This window comes from Neopsephotus bourkii, unplaced genomic scaffold, assembly GCF_033783945.1.
Source record: "Neopsephotus bourkii isolate Nb327-2 ecotype Australia unplaced genomic scaffold, CSIRO-AGI_Nbou_v1 NB_1468, whole genome shotgun sequence".
Lineage (NCBI taxonomy): Eukaryota > Metazoa > Chordata > Aves > Psittaciformes > Psittacidae > Neopsephotus > Neopsephotus bourkii.
The window spans coordinates 364,513-386,152 of NW_026901945.1; the positions used below are offsets into that span (position 1 = coordinate 364,513).

The window sequence follows — 21,640 nt, forward strand, 5'->3', positions numbered from 1 at the left end:
CACTGAGGCTGGGGTGTCCCTCACATGGCTCCTGCGTGAGGGATGGGTTTAGCTGTCCAGTTTTCAGTGCTATTTCTGGAGAAGGGGGAAAATCTGAGTCTCAACACTGCTTTCCAGCATAAACAAATGCATGCCAGGCCTTGAGCCATGGCCCCACACTTCTTCAAGCCAGTTTGTGTTCCCGTCAAACCTGAGCTTTGTTCTCGTCACCCCCTGTGGTGTGGTTTAACTGAGGGGTTTCCCCCTGTCTGTAAACAGGCTTGTTAGCAATGCAGCTGCCTTTGTGGTGTGGTTTGCTCCAGAGCATCTCTCTGGGTGCCCCAGATCTCTGTTATCTTTTGCAGCTTCTGAATTACCATTTCCTCCTGATTCTTCTCTCCATGTGCTCCTGCTGCTTCTCTGCAGCGTCAGCTCTCTCGGAGACGGAAAGCTCACCCCTGGCGCACAGTTTCCTCCCCAGAACAGGTACTTGTGTTTCCTGGAACAACTGCAAGCTGTTCCCTTTGCAGGGCTTCTCTCCCATGGTTTCACTGAGGGCATGAGCTGAACTCTAGGTCTCCCGGTTCTGCGTGAATGGGCTTTTACATGAATAAAACCAGATAAAGGATTATATTGGTTTTATTTAAATAAATAAATACCTGCAGACCACTGCCCATCTCAGGGGCCCTTGCACAAGAGCCACACAGAGCCACAGAGATACTGCGAGGGCTGGAGCAGCTCTGCTCTGGAGCCAGGCTGAGAGAGCTGGGCTGGGGCAGCCTGGAGAAGAGAAGGCTCCTGAAGGGGAGACCTTAGAGCAGCTCCAGTGCCTAAAGGGGCTGCAGGGAACCTGGAGAGGGGCTTGGGACAAGGGCCTGTAGGGACAGGCCAAGGGGAATGGCTTGAACCTGCCCCATCCCTGGCAGTGCTCAACGCCAGGTTGGACACAGGGGCTTGGAGCAAGCTGCTCCAGTGGAAGGTGTCCCTGCCCGTGGCAGGGCTTGGAACTGGATGAGCTTTAAGGTCCCTTCAACCCAAATCAGGCTGTGACTCTCTGGTTCTATGCAGTCCAGCTGTGGCGGGCAGCCTCACTGGGAAGGGGAGAAGGCTCTGGGCACGTGTCCTGCATCCCCGTGCTGCTGACACCCAAAGCCCACACTCTCCCAAGCAACCCCTTTGCCACAAGATGAATATTCCTGCCCCAAGTAGCTGTTGTTTAATATTCCATGTATCTGGCGCGATGGGCGCAATGAATATTCAGGAGTGTGAATTAGCATAGCTCGCTTAATTGTGCTCCCTGAGCTTGCAGCTATTCGTGGCGCGTACTCTTGCCTGGAAAACAAGAGCAGCAGTTCAGTATCTCCAAGTAATTTGGAAGGTTGGTTGCATGCACCAGGGCGAGCATCATCTGAATTCATTAGCAGGCTCAAAGTCATGCTCCGAGATGCTGAATATTGCTATTATTATCACATTAGACCCTTAAATAGGCTTACAGGTGTCATTAAGTGATTTTACCATGACAGATGACATGCTTTTTAAAAACCCCACTTTGAATGTCATAGAATCATCGAATCATCCTCTCTGTGTGGTTTATTGTGCCCTTTTATAGAAATCCATGTACAATAGCAGCACCTCGGCTGACAAAATTCCTCCTGGATTGGGACTAGAAGTGGATCTTGGGGCCTCAAGATGAGGGTTGCGTGGGGTGACCTGCGCTGCTCTTTTCACTGGTGTGTCCCAGCTTCTGCTTTCTCAGCATGCTGGCTCTGGGGAGACCATCCTGCTGCTGGAAGGGGCACGTTATCTGCTGTGGAGCGGAGTGCATCCCACAGAGCTGGCAGGCTCTGACTCCTGATGAGTGCTCTGACCATACCCTTGACCTTAAAGCTCTTTTCCAGCCTAAATAATTCCCTGCATGGCTGGTAAATCAGCCCATCTTGCTTTGATCTTTATCTGCAAACAGGTATGTCTGTGGTGAGGAAAGCAGAGGTGTGTCCCCAAAACCTCCTGAGCTTCTTCCAGATGAACGAGTTCTTGCACCTCGAATGATTTCTGGGAGCTGGGTGGTCCATAGGAGCCGTATCTGCAGCATCTGCAGAGCCCTGTGCTCACAGGTGATAGTTCTCCTGACCTGCCTTTCTCTTGTGATGGGGCTCTGGCAGTGCACAGCAGGGTTAGGGCTGCCCTCAGGTGCTTGGCATGTCTGAGCTGGGGAGCTGATGTGCTGGGTTTGGGGTGTAAATCAGTGTCCTCGTCTTTGCTGCATGGAGCAAAAGAATCTTAGGTGTGAAACGCAGAGGTTTCTGGTTATCTCCCTCTCTAAGGTGCAGATGAGGCATCTCTTCTGCTCCTGCAGTTCCCTTCCTTGCCTCCTCCCAGTGCAGCCTTTTTGGAGCTGGTTGGAGCGCAGCTGCCTGAGAGCACAGGAGCTGTCTGGGAGCAGCTATGGGCTGGGACCCGCGCATCCCCCACGGCCAGCATCCCGCCCTGCAGGGATGGGAAGCGTGAGGATGGAGGAAGCTCACATGGCTGTGGCTTGGCCAGCGGCCGCCGGGCAGGGAGGGGGTTCCTGGTGCTGCTCCTGCCAAAGCCCATCTGGTTGTGAGGGGCTGGGGTTTGGGCCTTCCACCTTCCAGAGTCAGTGTGATGAGCAGCTGGGTCCCCATGGGGCTGCTGATGGAGCAGGGGAGCTGCCGGCCTCTCCCAGCACCTCTGGACTATGGGCTGAGCTCAGACAAGTAATGTGCACAACGGTGTGTGTGGTGCAGGATGTACCAAGGCAATAAACCCAGATCCCTCCCTTGATTCCCAAAAGGGCTTTTGGGAAGCAGACATCCGGCATCCAAGGGGAAACATGCAGGGGTTGTCTTCCAGCTCGTGCTCTTTGGCTTTGTTTGTTTTTATGGTGATTGGAAAACCCAGGTCACGAGACGAAAGGGCCCGATGGATCCACCCACAGCAGCTCCGTGGCCTGGCAAGCAGCTCATGCTTGTGGCAGAGAGATCCATAAAAACCCAGCCTATGATGTAAAACGTTAAAGAAAGGCCAAAAGCCCCTTTGTGGCCTCTTAGTGAGGGAATTGTGTCCTGCCTGAAGGTCTTCCCTTACAGCAGAGAAGGAGCTGTTGCCAAGAGCAGTGGCTTGAGGGTAGTGGGTCTGCAGCTAATGGAATGGGAAGCTTCTTTCCGAAGCATATTTGTGATGGTTTGTCTCAAAATGACTTACCCTGGGTACTTCCATACTGCTCCAGATGGAGTCCTTCCCGACAGCTCCTGTGGGGAGCAGTTTGTTACTGACATTGGGGGGAGGTCTGTGGGTTTATTGGGTGCAAGGGTTTAAAGCTGGATGTTCTCTGATGGCTCTGCAGGCGTAAAACTGGGCAAGGGTCTGGGGGAGCAGTGACCTCTGTGGTGATGCCTGGGGGATACTGGTAGTTTATGAGAGGAATCACTCACTAAAGCCATGAGAGTTTAAGTCTGAATTTCCTCCCAGGCACACACAGCTCCCGACAGAAATGCCTTCTGATCAGAGCCTCCTTGTACATGGAGCCTTGGTAGCCACCCAGGCAGGCTGGAGATGGAAAGGTGCTCAGTGTGCTGGGGAAAGGAGCCTGGGCTGGGGCTACTCAGCTTAGGAACTGGTACATGAATGTGCTGATCTTGTTTTGAGTGTGCAAGGTGAGGAGAGATGCAGAAGGTTATTTATGCACCTGAGAGGCAGAGATGGGTGGCAGGAAACGTGTGATGGGTTTCATGGCATTCTCCTACCAGCTGCTCTCCAGTGCTGGCATGGGGACCATGATGGGTGATACTCTCCAGAGGCAGGAGACACAGCTGCGGTTGCTGCAGTTGCTGGGCTGTGGGTTCTGCTTCTAGAGAAGGGATTTGTACTTCCTGACTCCTTGAGCACCGCTGGAACTGTGCCCTGGGCAGTGGCCTCTTTGCAAGCTCTGCTGATGCTGCTGGCACGTCCCTCGGTGAGATCAGGACCTGCTGCAAGCAATACCTTTCCTGGGACAGCTCTGTCAGCTCTGGAGACACCCCTGTGTGTGGAGGCTGAGAGCTGCGAGATGCAGGCAAGCCATGATGACCAGGGCTTGGCTGCCTGGTGTCCTGGGGCCTCGGAGCAGCACATCCCATTGGGAATATCCTCGTCCTCCCCATCAGGGTGTGCACGGGGGCACTGCTGGGAACCTGTGCGACCCGTGCTAATGCAAATGCGCGTTGGTTGCTTGGGACCGGAGCAGTGCTCGCAGGAATCCCGTTGTCTGTCCCTTGGGCTGATGCTTCTGTTGGTGACAAAGGACTGGTTATTCATTTCTCAGTCTTCACCTCTTGTTTTGGCTTTCCCGTCTCTCCAGTGATGGGGCAGTCGTATCTGATGAGCATTCCTACCCAGCAGCAGGCACAGGGGATGCGCAGGGGCTGTGTGTCCACTTGGGGAACATTCATGTTAAAGTTTAGGGTTGGGAGGAAGCTGAAGGAGGGTGGCACAGCCCCAGGCAGGTCCCAGGGCCTTGTCCTCGTCAGGGATGCTCTTGGCACCCATGCTGCTGCAGTGCCCCTCCATTGGGAGTCCTGTGTGGGATTAGCTCAAACTCTTCTGCATCATCCCTTTCCACTTAATCTAATGCATCTTGATTCTTAAAGCTGTGATTTTAGTTTGACAGTGTTCCTTGTCAGTCCCAGCAGGAAATATGTTAGGGACCAGTTGGGAAACAGAGGGGAAAGAAAATTACCAGAAGGTTTTTTCACATCTTTGATCTATCCCATTTATTTATTTATTTATTATGAGCAGCAAGTGCAGCGAGAGGCTCAGCATCCTCCTGCAATCTGTTTGCTGCTCTCTGGGTACTGGCGGATGACACCAGCTGGGCTGGCAAAAAAAAACCCCTCTGAGGAAAGCAGGCTCCTGAGCCCACATTAGCAATTAAACACAGTGCTCGCTCAGCTCCAGAGCTTAATCCATCTTCCCCTTTTCCCCTTTCCTTTTGATCCGAGTCCAGGTGTGAGGGTTCACGGGGCTCTGACCGGACAGGTGCTGGGGTGGCTTGTATATAACCCAGGCAGGGTTAATGAAGGTGATGCATGAGCGTGGTGGTGCCGCTGTGGCCATGGGAGTGGGCTGAGACTGGAGGCTAGAAAGGGAAGGAGGGCGGAGGCCTCAGACCCCCGGTTTGGGAAGCGGACACATGGGCTCTTGCGGGGCTGATGGGTGATGGAACTAAAAATGGTGGTTTCTGCTCTTGGTGGGGCTGGCTCAGCTCTCCCATGAGTCCTGATGTGTGGGGTGATGGGTGATCGCTGCTGTGATGGAGCACAAGGTGAAGGATGCTTTTGGGTCACACCTCTGAGCATGGGGTTTCAATATGCTGGAATTTTACCACTTGCCAAGAGGGATTTTAGTGGAAGCATCTCTGTGCTTCCCAGGAGGGATTTGCTGGAGGATACGCACCCCTGGGGAGCAGCAGGCTCCATTCTCACTTGGGAGCCCAGAACTCTTCCTGGGCCAGTCCTTCCAACAAGCTGTTGAGGTGACCCATTTTGGCATGTTGAGACTGCCATCCTCTCATCTCCCTGCTGCTTTGCAGCTCTCACTTCCATGTTTTATCCTTAGCTGCAGGGTTTGAATGAGTCCTGGAGCCCGCTGGTAACGGCAGCCCCCGGTGAGGTGTTGCTCTCATTGAGCACATCATGGGATAAATCATCTCATAAATTACAGATGAAAGCAGCTCCTCTGTGCTCGGTGGTGTCCTCACAAAGAAAGCCGCGTGATTTTAATACAGCAATGTGGACAAAGCCCCTTTTATATTGGACCAGAGTCTTGGGAAAGGAGGCTGAAAGCTGATGTGGGAACCACTCCTTTTCCCACCCATCTTCCTCCTATCCCCTTTGGAAGGCACTTGGCAGCATGGGGGTAGGAGTGGGCTTTCAGCAACCTCCCTTGACGCCAGTGGCGTGGGCCAGGCTGGTGTGCTTTTCCCCCATCCCTTCCCTCCAAGCTGGAGGGGGTGGAGGGGAGCAGGAGGATGCTTTGCTGCAGAGCTGTGTCACCACGGGGCTTGGCCAGCCTGGCAGCAGGACAGTGTGGGGTTTTCATGTGAACGTGCCCTTGTTTCTCAAAACACAGCAGCATATCCTGCCCAGAGCAGTGCGGTTGTGATCCAGTTCTAGAGCCACCTGCATGCTGATCTTTCTCTTCTTTACCAGCATGTGCTGCTCTGGGAGGAGATGAACACTCCTGCTGGTGTAGGACATGTCCCGGGGAGGAGGGCTGCAGTTTCTGGGCATTCATGAACGAATCTGTGTCCTTAGTCCCAGAGTCCATTTGCATCAGCAGTGGGCCCTTTCAGAGCAACTTCTGGGTCCTTTCCCTGAGTTTGCCTCAAGGAGATGCAGAGTCTCTGTGCATAACCAAGGGACAAAGGAGTTTGCTGACAGCGATGAGCGTGGAGATGAGGAAGCTGTAACAGTTTTAGCCATGTATTGCTGAGGAGAAGGGAGGTGTGTCGGGATGTAGCTGTTCCTTCTCATCCTTCTCATCCCAGGGATGCTGTGGCTCTTTGGCTTTGTTTCTTCCCTGCATAGAAAACCCAGCAGCTTTGTTGTTGGTGTTGGAAGGAGGTCAGTCCCCCTGCCCAGAGGCTGATCTGTTGGTGCTGGAGGGAGCAGGTCAGTCTCACTGCTCGGCAGCAGCGGGTTACAAACTGGGGGGCACAGCCTGAGCTCTCGGTGCAGTGACAGACCGAGCTCATCCCGAGCATTCCCGTGGGATGCGAGGCTTGGACCTGCTTTGAAGCTTTATTTATGGAAGTACAGGAACCTCACCTCTCAGTTCCTCTGCTCACAGCTGGGGCCGAGGGCAGGGCAAGCGCATGGCAGCGTGCCGTGACCTCTCCACGTGGCTGGTGCTGTGACAGACCATGCCTGGTGCTCAGAGGGATGCGGTGCTATTCCCAGGGCAAAACTTGTCCTTCTTTTCTGTCTAAAAGGGGACAGGGCTGGGATGAATCAGAATCCTCCGTGGCCAGGGCTTTTGTGTCCACATCCAGAGGTCTGTGAGCAGCCCAGCTTTGTGTGCTCCCGCAAGGGATTCTGCCTGGCAGCATCCAATCACTGCAGGAGAAAGGGCAGTGAAAGGAATGGCTTGGAAAGAATTTAAACCCAAGTCATGCCCGACCAGGGAGTTTATCTTTCACATTATCCACAGCTGAGCTTTATTTAACCTTGGATAATTCTTCTTGGGTAAGCAGGAAGGCCCCTCAAACCTATAGCATTATCTGTTAGTGAGCTTATGTAGTGCTCAGGATCGGCTTTCCAAACCGCTGCAATGGAAAAGCAGAAATGCAATGTTAATTGGGCTGGATTCAGAGCCCATGACAAGTCCTCTTACAGAAGATGTATGCTCACGGCCGAGCTTGCCAACACATACATTAGCAGTGTCAGAGGGAACAAAAAGTTCCCGTTTAGCAAAGATTAGCTTCTAAAGAACGACGAGGGGACCGGGAAGAAAAATAAGGGAAAGAAAAGAAAACGAGATAAAGGTTTTCCAAGTAACCTCTTTGTGGAGGGCTCTGCCAGGAAGATCAGTGCAGTGGGTTTATTTCTGTGCCTTGACACTGCTAAATTCTGAAAGGGTCTTTTGACCCATCGCTGAATGTGCAGGAAGGGGCTGCTGGGGATGAGGGCCGGGTTTCACAATGGTAACACATGAGCTGCCTCAGCAAGTGCCTTGATGGCCTCATCTGATGGGATCCTGGGCTCCCATTCCCGTGGCAAAGGGTGGGAGAGGCGAGGCTGTGATTTTGCTGGATGTGCAAGCTCCCCGTATTTGTGCCATGTGCAGAGTCCTCCCAGGTCCTCTGTCTGCTTCTGACCTTCCTCCAGGAGCTGCTGCAGGAGCTTCTGGGCTTGCTTGACCCCCCTCTCCGTGCCCATCATGGTTTGGGAGCAAGTGTAAGACCTGGGAAGCCGGGATGCTCTGTGGTAGCACCCCGTGTTGCTCCTGTGATTCCCACCAAAGCCAGGTGAAGCTTTGGCCATCCTGGTCCCCAGTGGGACCATGGCTGGGTCAGACGGTGCCACCGGTGCAAGTGCTTATCCCAGTTACCTGGGGGTTTTGGGAAGCCCACCGTTGGCAAGGAGATGGGATGCAAGAGCCTCAGCTCCGTGTCAGACACAGCCTCCCAGGGCTGGTTTGTGTTACCTGAGGCTCTGCAGGGAGGCTCAGAGCTGACTCAGACCCCCTCTGAGAGCCGGCAGCGAGAACCCAGGGGCGCAGGAGAGCCCATGAGCTGTGTGTTGGTTTTCTGAAGCTCTTGGGATTTTCCAGCCGGTCTCGTGGCTCCCTCAGGCTCTGAAAGCTGCTGCTTGGCAGCCACTGGTTCCTCATCCTGGAGCTGCTGTCCACTGGTGCTGCCGCATCCATCGGTGCTTGTTCACGTGCCTGCTGATGCTTGCTCCCATATCCATCAGTGCTCATTCCTGTTTCCGCTGATGCTTGCTCCCATATCAACTGATGCTTGTTCCTGTGCCCATTGATACTCGCTCCCATATCCACCAATGCTTGTTCATGTGCCTGCTGATGCTTGCTCCCATATCCATCAGTGCTCATTCCTGTTTCCGCTGATGCTTGCTCCCATATCAACTGATGCTTGTTCCTGTGCCCATTGATACTCGCTCCCATATCCACCAATGCTTGTTCATGTGCCTGCTGATGCTTGCTCCCATATCCATCAGTGCTCATTCCTGTTTCCACTGATGCTTGCTCCCATATCAACTGATGCTTGTTCCTGTGCCCATTGATACTCGCTCCCATATCCATTAGTGCTTGCTTCCGTGCCTGCTGATGCTCACTCCCGTATCCATCGATGCTTGTTCCTGTGTCCACTGATGCTTGTTCCCATATCCACCCATGCTTGTTCATGTGCCTGCTGATGCTTGCTCCCATATCCATCAATGCCTGCTCCCATGGGTGCTGCAGCAGCTCCCAGCCCTAGGTGTTTGAGCAGCTCTCCCAAGTGACAAGACATCTACTCAAGGAATCGCTCGATCCATACTGGAAAACCAGTAAGCTCTTGGTGCTGATGTGTTGTGTCAGCTCCACTGCAGGTCCAGGCCCAGGGGTTCAGTCTGTGGTGATTCCAGATGCTCACCTGCTCCTTGGTTGACACTTGCCCGTGTTGCACCACTTCAGCAGCTGTACTTGCAGGCTCTGCCTTGCTGCCAGTAGCTCTGTTACAGCCGTCCATCACACACGAGGCGTTTGCCTCCCTACAAAGGCACTTCCCTCTCCAGGATGCAAACAGTCTGCATCAGCGTGTGCTGCTCAGTGAGTCGCTGACGCTGCTGCTTTCCTCTAGGAGCTGGTGTTTTCAGTTACTTCACCAAATCACAGCTCTTCAGGGTGGTATTCCCAGTGTAAAGGCTGAAATGGGCTGTGGGCTCTGCAAGTTCTGGACTGGTTTCGTTCCCATGTTTTGCCAGTGATGTGGTTGTACTGGAGAACACGGCTGGAGGAAGGCAGAGGTGAGCAACAGTTCTGAATGCAGGTAAAATAAATCTGGGTGCCTCTTCTATGGATGAGCTCCCCTGCCTTGCAGAGACTGGTCTCACTTGATGCTGTGTCCCATGGGCCTGGTGCTGTTGTCCCACCCCATTGGCTCCGCAAGGTCCAAAGTGGTGCGCCTGGAGATTGCTGCCCAGGTCCCTGTGCTTGGGTCTCTGCTCCCTTGTGGTGCCGGGTGCTGTGCAGGTCCTCCCAGTGTCAACCTTGACCAGGAGCACTGATCCCTCGAGTTCTCCATGGAAATAGCTGAGATTTTGGGGCTTTCCCTTCAAGCAAGGAGAAAGAAAGGGAATATTTCCTTAGAAGCGGACAGGTTTTTCCCGAGGAGGGAACAAGGGCTGTCAGGAGCTCTACACTGCATCGGTGCAGTCCTAGCCAAGTTCAAGGCAGCTGAAGTGGGTTTTGGCAAAACCAGTTATCCCTGTTGGTGACCTGAAGGCCCTGGTGGTCCTTCCTCACTGCCTTTTCCAGATGGAACAGTTGAAAAGTCTGTCTTTGGTGGCTTTTGGCCTTTCACCTTGAGGTGGGATATCAGCAGAGTCCTCCTGACATCATGGAGTGCGATGGGAGCTCAGCGTGAGCTGGCTGCCATGGGGTCTGCGTTTATAGAACCACACAGTGGTGTGTATTGAAGGGACCGTAAGGCTCATCCAGCTCCAACCCCTGCCACGGGCAGGGACCCCTTCCACTGGAGCAGCTTGCTCCAAGCCCCTGTGTCCAACCTGGCCTTGAACACTGCCAGGGATGGGACAGCCGCAGCTTCTCTGGGAAGCCTGAGATCCGTAGGGAGATCCACAGGGCTGGATGAAGACAAGGCTGGGTGCATGGTCTCCATATGCAGCCGGATCAACGCGCTGGTTTCAGGTGCTCTGGGGCATCTGTGTCCCCATCCCTCGGGCAGCACAAGCTGGGGGGGGGCGGCTTGCCAGGGCCAGGGCTGGTTTCTGCAGGGAGGAAAACATGCTCGGATTCTTTCCCTGGTGCCTGTTGATGTCAGACACCAGAGCTTGTGTGGGCCTGGTGCCGAGACCTGTGGATAAGCGGAATGGGAGGTGTTCTGCAGCCTGGGGTGGAGCTCGTGGGGCTGCCCAGGGGTGCACCAGCTTTGTAATGCAGCGTCCCCTGAGCATCTCCAGTGCCGTCCACTGTGGCAGCCCAAAGGCTGCATGGGAAAAGGGGGTTCCCAGTCAGCACTAAGACCCTGGCTGCAGAAGGAACCCCAAAAGCACCGTCTGTCCTGTTGCTTAGTGATGGTTTTGGTGACTTTTTGGTGGGTTTAGGCGTTTTGTTTGCTTTTACAGCAGCAAAACAGCAGCAAAGGAAAAAGGGAGAAGGGATGGGATTCTGGTGCTTGCATCTGCACAACGGGTTAAATTCTTCTTGCAGTGTAGCCCTGCTGAAGTCAGTGCCTTTGCCCCGAGGCTCAGTTTGTACTGACTGCTGTGCCTCTATCTCAGCATCTCCAGCTCTGGTTTTCACAGTCTCACCGTGCCTTTACATAAGCAACAAATCAGCCAAGATAAGCCCTGTCCTGGGCAGCTGGCTGGCGCTCTGTCTCTGCTTCCAAGAAACCCGAGGCTTTCACGTGCTGCTGCCAGAGAGGTGGAAAAGTTTGTTCAGTGCAGGCAAGTCCCACACGAAGGGAATGTGGGAGGATGGTTTTTAGACGGCAGCTCCATGGGCTTTACACCAGTGCCCCTTCTCTCCAGCTCATCCGAGTCTCTCCATACACATCTGCTCTTCTGCAAGGAGAAGTGGGCAGGAGAGGCATCACACGGGGCTGGTCCCCATCCAGACCACCTTGGTGGTGGGAGCTGCACTCCTGCAGCCGTGTCGCCTAACACAGCAACCAGGAGGCAAGAGGCAGGCCACAGCTGCAGAGGCAAGGTTCTCTCCACACCTCGTGTGGAGCCCTGGGGAGCTGCTGCCATGCTGAGCAGGAGGAGCCTCATCGAGGGGTAGGTGAGACCTCCAAACTGTTTCACTGCTCTCTGTGGCAGCCCCGGTGCCCGAGCACGAGGCAAGGGTTGGGGATGTCTTTCAGAACCTGATGCTGATGTTTTGTGACAATTAATCTTGCTATTTATATCGGTATAATTAGCTACATTATTAATATTATCAAGGCACCACAGTGCTAATTACATGTCTGCTTAACATGTGCTATCAGCACTGTTTAAAATCCAATGTAATTCTGCTTGACATTATCCCCACCATTAGTGTTATTTGTTGTGTGCTGCGGAAGATAATGTGATGCTCCTAATCACTGCGATACCCACCGGGCACCGTCCCGCCAGGCCAAGCTCTTGAGAACGATGACACGAAGTGGTGCGGCCTTCCCAGGGCTGTTTCCCTGTGCACTCTTCATTTTGGGGTCCCTTGTCTCTCAGGCTCTCCCTCGGAAGGGGGGGAGCCCTTGGGAAATCCTGTCCCTGAGAACAAAGTAAGTGGACCTGAAGCCAGTGAGGTTCCCATTTGCTCCTTGTATGCCTCCCCTCAGGGGGTTTCACCCCTGCCTTGTTTGAACATCATCCTCTCCCAATGCCCAAAACAGGGGTTTGCAGATCTGACTGTGGAGTGAGGTGCCCCTATATCCATTTCAGGACCAAACCAGTGGGCTGAGCATCAAGGTTTGTTTCCAGGAGGTTGCTGCAGTGCTCATTGCAAGACCCTGCAAGCTGTCTGATCCTTCCCCTTGCCTCGTGCGTGTCTCCTGTGGCTTCACCTGTTGGGAAGCCACACACCAGGAGGGCTCCTGGGGAACCCTTGGGTTTTCTTCTCTCACCTGCAAGCAGACACCTCCTGAGGACAATGAGCTGAGAGCCAGAGCCCATGAGCATCTCTGTCCATCCACTGCATGGGGCCAGGCTGCCCATGCTGCTCACCCATCCAGCTCTGGAGAAGGTGTTAAACTGAGGTGAATGCTTTATATAGGATCGATGTCCAAGCCCCTCAGGCTGCTGCTTAGGCCCCAGCCTGCTCCTCCTGTGCCACAAACTCCCGTTGCTTCTACTGCAGAGATGGGGGGAAGGAAAACAAGCTCCTGAGCGTGCGCAGGAGCTGGAGCAATGGGGAATTAAACCCCAGCTGCTGAAGTGTTTGATCATCTCGTTTGATGCTCAGCACTGGGAGCTGAGGTTGTCAGGGCATGCTGGGAGAGGGAAGGCACCAAACAGGAGCTCTGTATGTCATTACCGGTCACTTGCAGCCGGCTCCAGCGCAGGACCCTGAGGGAGGGAGCAGGTGGCAGGAAGGGGCAGGAGCAGCTCTGGGCTGGGGCGTGAACATTGACACAGCTTTGGGGATGCTGCTGTGCCCCGTGCTGGGTCTGGTGCTTCTGTCTGCCAAGCCTGGGGGTGCTGAGCCCGGTCCCATTGGCGGGATGTGTCCCAGAGGTGGGATGGGAGATGGATGTCGCAGCCCCAGAGCAGGCAGCTGCTGCCCCACCATGGCTGTATGGTAACCCTTCTCCAGCTGCAGTGTCTAGGATGAGGCTTAGCTGCGGGCAGAGGTTTTGGGGGACTTGGGATGTGCCAAGCCACATCTCCTCCCATTGGGCTTCCCTCTGAGCTCTTCCTTCCCCTTGGGGTGACCTGCTGCTCTCCCCATCCTTTTTCATGGACCAGGCACTGTCCTCTTCCTAACCCCTCATCCCACTGCCTCCCATGCCTCCTAGGGGCAGCCTCTGCCCTCAAGCACAGGCCATCGGGTGTCCAACAGTGCTCTGCCAGTGTCAGACCTGCCTGTGTCAGCTCCTGGCCAGAGGGACCCGAGAGAAAAGAGCTGGTGAGGACAGTAAGAGCCTCCACTGCAGGGAGGGTGAGGGAGCACATGCGTGTGCCCAGTGGGACCAACAGCCAGGCTGGAGGATAAACCATTTGCAGACAGAATTGTTGCATCTGATTGCCAATTAATACTTCAGATTGAAACCGTGTTCCACAGTGTTTTGGCTCAGTAAAGCTGAACCCTGGGTCGTGGTTGTAACATGAGTCAAGCCCTCTTGAACTGATTCTCTCCTGGCATCTGTCATAGACCTCTGATGCTGGATCCTTCTGATCTCCGCAGCATTCAGTATGTTTTCTGCAGTGATTGGAAATGCAGGAGCTTTCGCTTCGCTTTCAGGCTAATTTGGTATTTGTAATTCAAAACATATCTCCCCGGTGTTTAGGCGTGAATTCTCCTTCTAATGCATTTGATGCATTTCACAGTCCGTTTCGTAACAGCTGAATCTGAACACTGCTGTGCAGAGCAGGCAGGCGGGGAAGGGTGGCACAGGGACCCTCCTGCAGCGTCATTGCTGGTTGCTTGAGTCTTGCTGCTTTGGTCTGGGAGGTGGGGTAGGAATGGAATGAAATAATCGCTGGATGTTGATAATGGGGTTTTTGTCCGTTATCTGCCTGGTGAAGGTCACAAAGCATCTTTCTTATCGCTGGGTGGAAACCTGATGTCGCCAGGGAATGTCTCATCTCCATGAATTTCTCCCAAGCACTTCCCTTAACTTTCTGTGGAGTGAGAATTTCATCTCTTGTTTCTGCAGCAGAAGCTCAAGTATTTGTTCGGTGCAGATACCAGTTTGCGCTTAAACATGTGTAAATGAAGTGTCAAATTCCAGGTCCCCTCCATGCAGCCTCAGGCTGGGCTCTTGAGCTCTTCAAGACCTTTCAGGTCTCAAGCCGTGTGCTGCCAATGGCCCATGGGGTGATTCTGTAGCTCCTTGGGATCCATCACAGTCCCTTAGCTGTTGGTTGAGTTTAAAATGCTGACAAGAGCTGATCCAGTCCACAGTGGGTTTAGAACCTTACTGCAACCCGACTGAGGAAGGGATCTCAGGCGCTGCACTGTTTGTCAGCCAGTTGGGAAATGAGATCAGTATCTTGATAATGCTTCCTCCCATGTCACTGCACTCTCCAGTTGCTGGAGGGTAAATGCAAGAAAGCTCTGGCTAATGAAGCTTTCTTGGTTGTGAATCAGAGCTCTGGGCACTGAAGAGAGATGGGTATCTTCAGCCAGAGCAGCTCAGAAAACGGCCGGCAAAGTGCTCAGCCCCTCTGGTAGAACCCAGATGGTTCAGGGATCTGTTTGCTGATGCTCTTTTGGTTAGTTTGTCCTTTTCTTCCGTTAATAATTGATCCCAGACGTTATCAGTGACAGTCGCCTGCTATTGCAATGCTCCACCTGCACCTGAGAGCAGGATTTGTCAGGCTTCTTTCCCTGGAAATCCCATCTCTGCATGACAGCCTCACATACTACCCCTAGGAGTATTCTCCACAGCCATACCATTATCTGCAGCAAGCAGTTAACATAATTGCACTGCCATTAGTGGACCCATGCAGACTCATGATCACTGGAATGGGTCTCTTCTCACCTTCCCTTCCTTTTCAGGACAGCTTTCAAGGGCAATTTGTACCTTGTTCTTTGTCTTTGCCTAACATGTACTCCTGAAAATCCTTCAAAGGATGTTTCTGTTCCACCAGTCGGTTCTTCCACTAGGATATACATATTTATGGGAGTAAAGCTGCCATTTCTCTTTTATACTTTGAAAGGAGTTTTGTTCACTTTTGGTTTCAAAGCCAATGGTAGTGGGGCACAGTTAGATGCAATCCCGCTCCTGTTTCATGTCTCACAGTCCTCCTTCAGCTGTAGCTCAGCTTTGCAGGGTATGTTTCCTTATGGTATGATCTGTTACGGCGCTCCGTTGTCGTTAGCTTTGTCCTCTGGTTATCCCTTTGCATTCAGAAGGGCTTGTCTGGATGCTCACTGTGTTCTGGTTCCTAACCCTTCCTCCATGCCCGAGGCTGTTAATCCACATTCCAGGCTGTGGTTTGTTGCTTGCCTGCTGGAGTCTCTGCCTAACCTTGACCCGGGTGTCGGGTGGGTTTCTCCCTGCAGCCAAGGTGGGTGCTCCTTGGGTGCCTTTAAAGCCCCGAGTGTCTCAGGAAGGAGCCCACGCTGCTGTCAGCACACAAATCCTCTGTCCCCGTGCAGGGACCTGCAGCAGCATCAATGAGAAGTGAAAGGGGCTTGTTCCTTGCAGCCTCCAAAGAGCGCTCACAGAAAGTCATCATGCTGTTGCTTTTCTGGATGAATGAAGTGGGTTTTCAGGGGAGGAGATGGACATGTGCTGTGGCTGTGTCAGCGGCTCGAGGTCAGGGAGAGGTGGGACGGAGAAGGCATGTGGTAAATCACTTGGTTTTGAAGGTTCCCATCCTTTGAGGAGTATTTTTCTAACTGACCTGTTAAGGAGGAAGAGCTTTGAAATGACCTTAAACTGGTTTAAATGACCTTAAACAGTTTTGGATAGTTTTGGGTTAGTTTGCTCTTCCCAGCCTGGAGTCACACCTGCTGGAGATGCACCTGAGCCAATCCACCCCATGACCTTTCTCATCCATGGAGAGAGAGCTGCATCTGAGGCAGTTTGCTCAGCTCCTCAAAGCGAGCTCAGAACCCAAAAGGACTGAATGACCAAGAATGAGGGCTGAAGGTGGGCATCTGCAGTGTCTTTCTGGTTTTGCCCTGTCTCCTCAGTTTTGTAACCGTGGCAGGATAAATCAGAATCGTTAATGGCTTCTTATCATGACTGATGGGGCTGCTCAGGGATGCAGGGATGCGGGTGATGCTTGATTCCCGTGGGCACAGCAGAGCTACTGAGGGTACCTAGAGCAGCACATCGGAAAACGACCTCACTAGACCTGGAACTGGTTTGGAAGAACCAGAAATTGCTCACAAGAGCAAAATTCCTGGACAAAGGCATTGCTTGGAGCAGGGGAGACCTGCTCCTCCTGCTCTGTCTTGTTAAAGGAATAAATAAAAGCAGTGGAAGGTACACAGATAAGCCAGGACTCATCACAGTCTGGGAATTCTTACAGCAAATACAGCAGGTTTAATAAGATGTCTGAAAATCACATTATTTTAAGCTGCGAAGCAGGCAGCCTGAAGCTGGGAGGGGAGACTCTGAGTGCTGAAGTAGGGCAGCTCAAGCAAGCAGGTAATGGTTAGATGGCTTCAGGAATGAAAACGGGCTTGTCACAGCCAGGATGAGCTTCATAAAATATTTAAACCCTTTCCAACGCTGCTGCAGGAAGCCTGACGCCATCCAGGAGGAGGGGAGCTGCTCTGGGAAGATGAAAGGATGTAACTGCGAAGGCCCTCAGTGAGCTGTGTGTGTGTGCTGTGTCTGTGCAGGAGGGTTTGTTAGGGAACGTGCTGCAGCACCTCGGTAGCTGCCCTTTGCAGCTCAGGTGGTTTAGGCTGTAAGCTGAGGGAAGCAGCAGGCACCGGGGATAGGGATGAGAGATGTGGACCGCCGGGTTGTGCCGGCAGCACTGCTGTTCTCCAAGTGATGGGCACTACAGTGCTTTGGTCCTGGGCCGGGCTCTGTGTCCAGCCTGGTCCCTGGGTGTTTTTCTTGTCGTAGCCGACTTGGAAGTGAAAGCTTTTTGGTATCAGCAATAACCTGTTCTGATTTCTCGATGTATTTGTAACTGTTAGTGCGTTGGAGGACTGGCACAGTGCCGAGCTGGGGTGGCCAGAAAGAACCGTCTTGGCTGTGGCCAGCCCTCCAGAACGGCAGCATTCCATAGAGCATCCTGACATTCAGAGATGGAGCGGGCAGCTCCTGGTTTCTTCTCCAGCTTCCATCCAGGACAAGGCTCACCCAAGGCACAGGCTGCCCATGCTGTGCTTTGGAGGGTTCTCCCCTCTGCACTACGGTCTCACTGCTGGAGCCCTTGCGCCATGTAATGACTTAGGAGAAGGGCCGAGTGCCCAGTGGCAGGGAGGGGTGTCAGCTGCCTCATTCCCATCCTTCTTCTCCTTTTACCCAGGAGAACAGATCAATGTGGCTTGCCAGGGAACAGCTTGTTCCCTGGGATACGCTCTGGTGTGGATGAACTCCAGCAGCAAGAGGTTATCCATCACCAGTGAGCCCTTCCCCTGCTGACGGCAGTGAGGAGCACCACTCATGCCAAGGACTTGCAGGTGCTGGGGCTCCTGCAGCATCTCTGCCTGAAGGAATGTTTACTGAAGCAGAGCCCCTCTTTCTGTGAATGGTGCAGGGACAGAAAGAGCAAATAAGGGAGGTGTAAGTCCTTGAGATGCACGCGAGCAGCCAGACAGCAAAACCTGCCAAAACGATGCTTCAGACAGAGTCTGCAAGCAATCAGCAGCATTGGAGCAATGACAGCATTAAACTACTTTGTTTAATTTTCCTCCCCCTTGGAGCTGTGTGCGGGACAGCTCTGATTTACAGGAGAACCAGCGTGTGCTCCCCACCCCGCTCCTCAGGTTCCCCATCTGCACGAGTGGAAGCACGTTGTCATGTTCTGGAGAACAAGGAGCGAGGTGCTGGGAGGACGTGAGTGCATCCCAGGGCTGCTCCTGCTGACTGGCAGCGAGTGGTACCCACGGCTGGTTTCCCTCTTGTTTCTTCAGTTGAGAAACCCGATGTACCTGGAGATGTCTGACTCTGCGTGCATCCATGTGGCTTGGTGGATGTTGGAATGTGAGCCATGGTTGAGGATGTGCCTCAGGTGTGTCCCCATGGTACACAAGGGGACAGAGCAATGCTCCATCAGGAGCTGCTTGAGGATGAGCATGGTGGGCTTTGGGAAGGTGTGTAGGTGGAGTGATGCAATGAGAACGGCCCTGACAAAGCTGTTGCACCCCACGGAAAGGTCTAGGAGGTGTTTTGGAGCCTTCACACCTTTGTGATGCAATACCCTGGGTCATGTCAGTGTTTCAGGTCTCTTGTCCAGCAGCTTCGTGCCCCAGGAGCTGTGATCCTGGTGATGGAACCAGTGTTCCACTGTCAGCGGGGAGGGCCCATGGTCGGTGCAGCACTGGGGGAGGGAGGGAAGTGGAGGCAGATGGAGGAAGCACCGTGAGGGTTTGCCGGGAGGTTGGGCAGCAGGAGCAGGGGTGTTTTGCCTTGGAAGAGGTGCCTGTTTCCCAGTGGCTCCGCAACGCAGTGGCCGCAGGACGTGGTTTCCTGGGAGGTGTGGGGCGGGTGTTGAGCGAGGATGTGCCATGTCCTCTCATTCTAGTGCCTCTTCCCTCTGCTGCGGGGTTTCCCAGGTGGCTCCTGGTCATGTGTAAACCCAAGGGGCTGCTGGAACTCCCTGTGAGCGATGCCAGCTCGGTTCCTCCTCCAGCCCTTCCTGCCAAAACCCCAGCTTGTCTGAAGCCGCGGAAGGAGAGGAATTTCCTGAGGAGCCGTTCCCAGTCCCATGTTGGTGCAGGAGAGGGTTACTCAGGGCTTGTCGTTCGTGGCCATGGGCTAGGGACAGGGAGCAGGAGCGGCCTGGCTGCCCCCCCAGTTCTCATTCAGGAGCCTGGTAAGAGAAGCCCCTTGGCAGCCTTTCTGAAAGGAATGAGGGCTTGAGATCAGCGCACGAGCATCCTGGGACATCCCGATCCTGTCCCTCTGTACCCAGGCAATGCCCTGTGGCCTGGGGAGCAGATGGAGGGAAGGTGGCGTGTGTGCAGCACGGCTGGCACTGGAGGGATGGCACCCTGGGTCTTGTGCTATCACCCGTGAGGCTTGGTGTGCCATCCCACCCTTCCCTCCCCTGCTCCTTGTGGTGAACTGGTGTGTGATGGTGGGCACCCAGGGATGTGTTGTGCTGCTGCTCTGCGTTTCACAGCTGGTTTGAGTTGTGTGCGTGTGCGCCTGTCCACGGGGTTATGGACACACATGTGGCTCGTGTTTGTGGTACATGGCGGGAGCTCTATTGAAAGCAGTTACAAATGAGCAAGGGCGGTGGAAAAATCCCTAAATAGATCACGGGAAGTAAATGCTCGGTTTTGGCAGCCTCCACGTGAAGATGAATGTGGAAAGCTGGTTGTGTAACAGGGCAGTCACACGAGACCCTTCCGAGCCCTCTCGCCTGTCAGGCTGCGAGTGAGCATCAGCACAGAGCAGCAGCAGCAGCAGCAGCAGCAGCACCAGCAGGTCCTCACACAACCAATGGCCCGTGCGCTCCCATGGCAAGGCTTTCCCCAGGGCACTCCAGGTTCTCCTGTCCCACTCCCAGGAGTTCCCTCTGGTGAAGGAGAGCTGATGGCTTCAGACAGAAAATCCCCCTTTGGTTCAGCTGCTTCTTTGGTATTTGGAGGAAAAGGAAAATCGCGTTGTGGCACGTCATACACATGACTAATAGAACACGGAGCTCAGCGCTTGCCCATCGGTGCTGTGCTCATTTAGCTGGGCCCTGAACGTGGTTTTGTGCATGCAGTCACTGCAGGTAAATGGGGTGCACCCCCTGAGCTGCCTGTCAGAGCTGCTGGGGAGGGATGGGGCCTGAAGGGGCAGCATGGGAAGCACCTCATCCATCCTAGGCAGGGCTCAGCTGCTTCCCATAGGGACTCTTGTGTCCATGAAGGTTTTCCATCACTTCATCTCACTGAGCACCAGTGCATTCTGCTCAAGGACACGGTGGAGTTTCCTTTTCCTCTCTCTCTTCTCTTCCCAATGGTAGAGCAGTTGGCTCGTCTGTACTTCAGGCCAGAATGTGAGGAAATTATGAACATGTTATCATGCAATTAAAAACCAACCCCTATAACTGTGGTAATTTATATGTACCTGCAGAAAACCCAGCTGCTGTAACTGAAGCTTCTGTTGCATTTCAGTTGTTTTAGCAAATCAGACAGAAGGAAATGGTTCCATCTGTGTGTTCATGTGTGGCACAAGGGCTCCCAGCAGCCAGAGGTGCAGCCAGGGAGGGGTTTGGTGCTGGAGATGTCACTAGCATGGGTCAGCCCCTGCCTCAGCACCACTCGCTGGAGGATGGGTGCTCAGGGGCAGTCTGTGGGTGCTGATGGATGGGAAGCATGGTGCTGTCCCTGGCAGGCGTGGGATGCTGCGGGTGTGTGCTGGGCTCGTGCATGCATCTCGAGTTCATGCCCCTACACAGCAGCCCTGGAACATGGAAGCAGATTCACTGCTGTCTCATAGCTGCACCTTCAGTGCAGTGGGGAGGGCTGAGGGGGTGGTCAGCGAGTGAGGTGTTCGGTGCCTGCGTCTGATGGTACTGAGCTGCAGGGAGAGGCTCCAGCAGCTGCTGCTTCATTATCAACACCACGCTGTCACGCAAAGCACTTCCCCTTAATGAAGGCACCTGGGGTTTTACTCCATTTTCCAGCCTGCTCCTGCATGCTGCCTCACCCGCCGCTGGCTGCAATCCGCAGCGCTGCAAACGAGCCCGGCCTCTTTTGGGAGCCAGTGGTTTTTCAGGAATGAGCGCTTTGCCCGTGCTCCAGGACTGTGATCCAAGTCCTCTTGGCTAACTAGCCCCCAAATTAGCTGTGGTGCTGGGCCTGCTGCAGCCGTGGTAAACGCCTCCGACGGCAGTTTCCAGCCAGAGGTGAAGGAAGCACCGCAGGGATCCTTTTCCAGCCCTGACATTTAAAATATTAATAGGATATCGTTTTCCCAACAAGCGCTGCAACAGGTACCGAGTGCTTGTTATAAAGCAGTTCCTGTTAGCGGAACCACATATTTTAATGGAAATGTGTTGTCACTTAAATTATTGATACCCAGAAGAACACCGGTCCACTGCGGGTCTGCAGATATCAACAGCTTCACCAACAGGCCCTTTCTCCTGCTCTGCTCCAGGAGTAGAGCAGCCCTAAGTGAGGTCTGGTGGGAGCTGCCCTGGCCCCATCCAGAGCTGCAGCATTGCTCCCTCTGCCCATCTCTGCATCACTCTGGCAGGGATGGTTTGCAGAGGAGAGAGATGCCTCTCCCGTGGTTCCTTAGGATCTTGTCCTGCTTCCTTACCATGTACGATACAGTAAGGAAGCAGGATGAGATCTGTGGATGATGGGAACAGCCGTGCTGGCTTCTTCCTGGGCAGGAAGTGTTTGGTCTCTCCCCATTGTCAGAGGGTTCAGCAGAAGTGAGTGGTTTAAGAACAGTTTTGAGATCCTGAAGATACTCCTGCTGTTATTCTCGCTCGCCATAAGGTTTTCCAGGGAGCACAGGAGACACTCGCTTTTGCTGCAGGAAAGAGCACAGCCCTGGTTCCTCCAACAGCCCCAAAGGAGCAGCAAAGGGCACACACCCCACTGTCACCCCCCCCAGGGCCACCGCAGTGCTGAG

At 53.8% G+C, this 21,640-nt stretch overlaps 1 protein-coding gene across 1 annotated transcript in view; it reads left to right on the plus strand.

Annotated features, from left to right (window-relative positions):
* The window catches only part of MID2 (midline 2), a 62,119-nt gene that overhangs the window by 26,201 nt on the left and 14,278 nt on the right, over positions 1-21,640 (plus strand). The window lies entirely within an intron of this gene.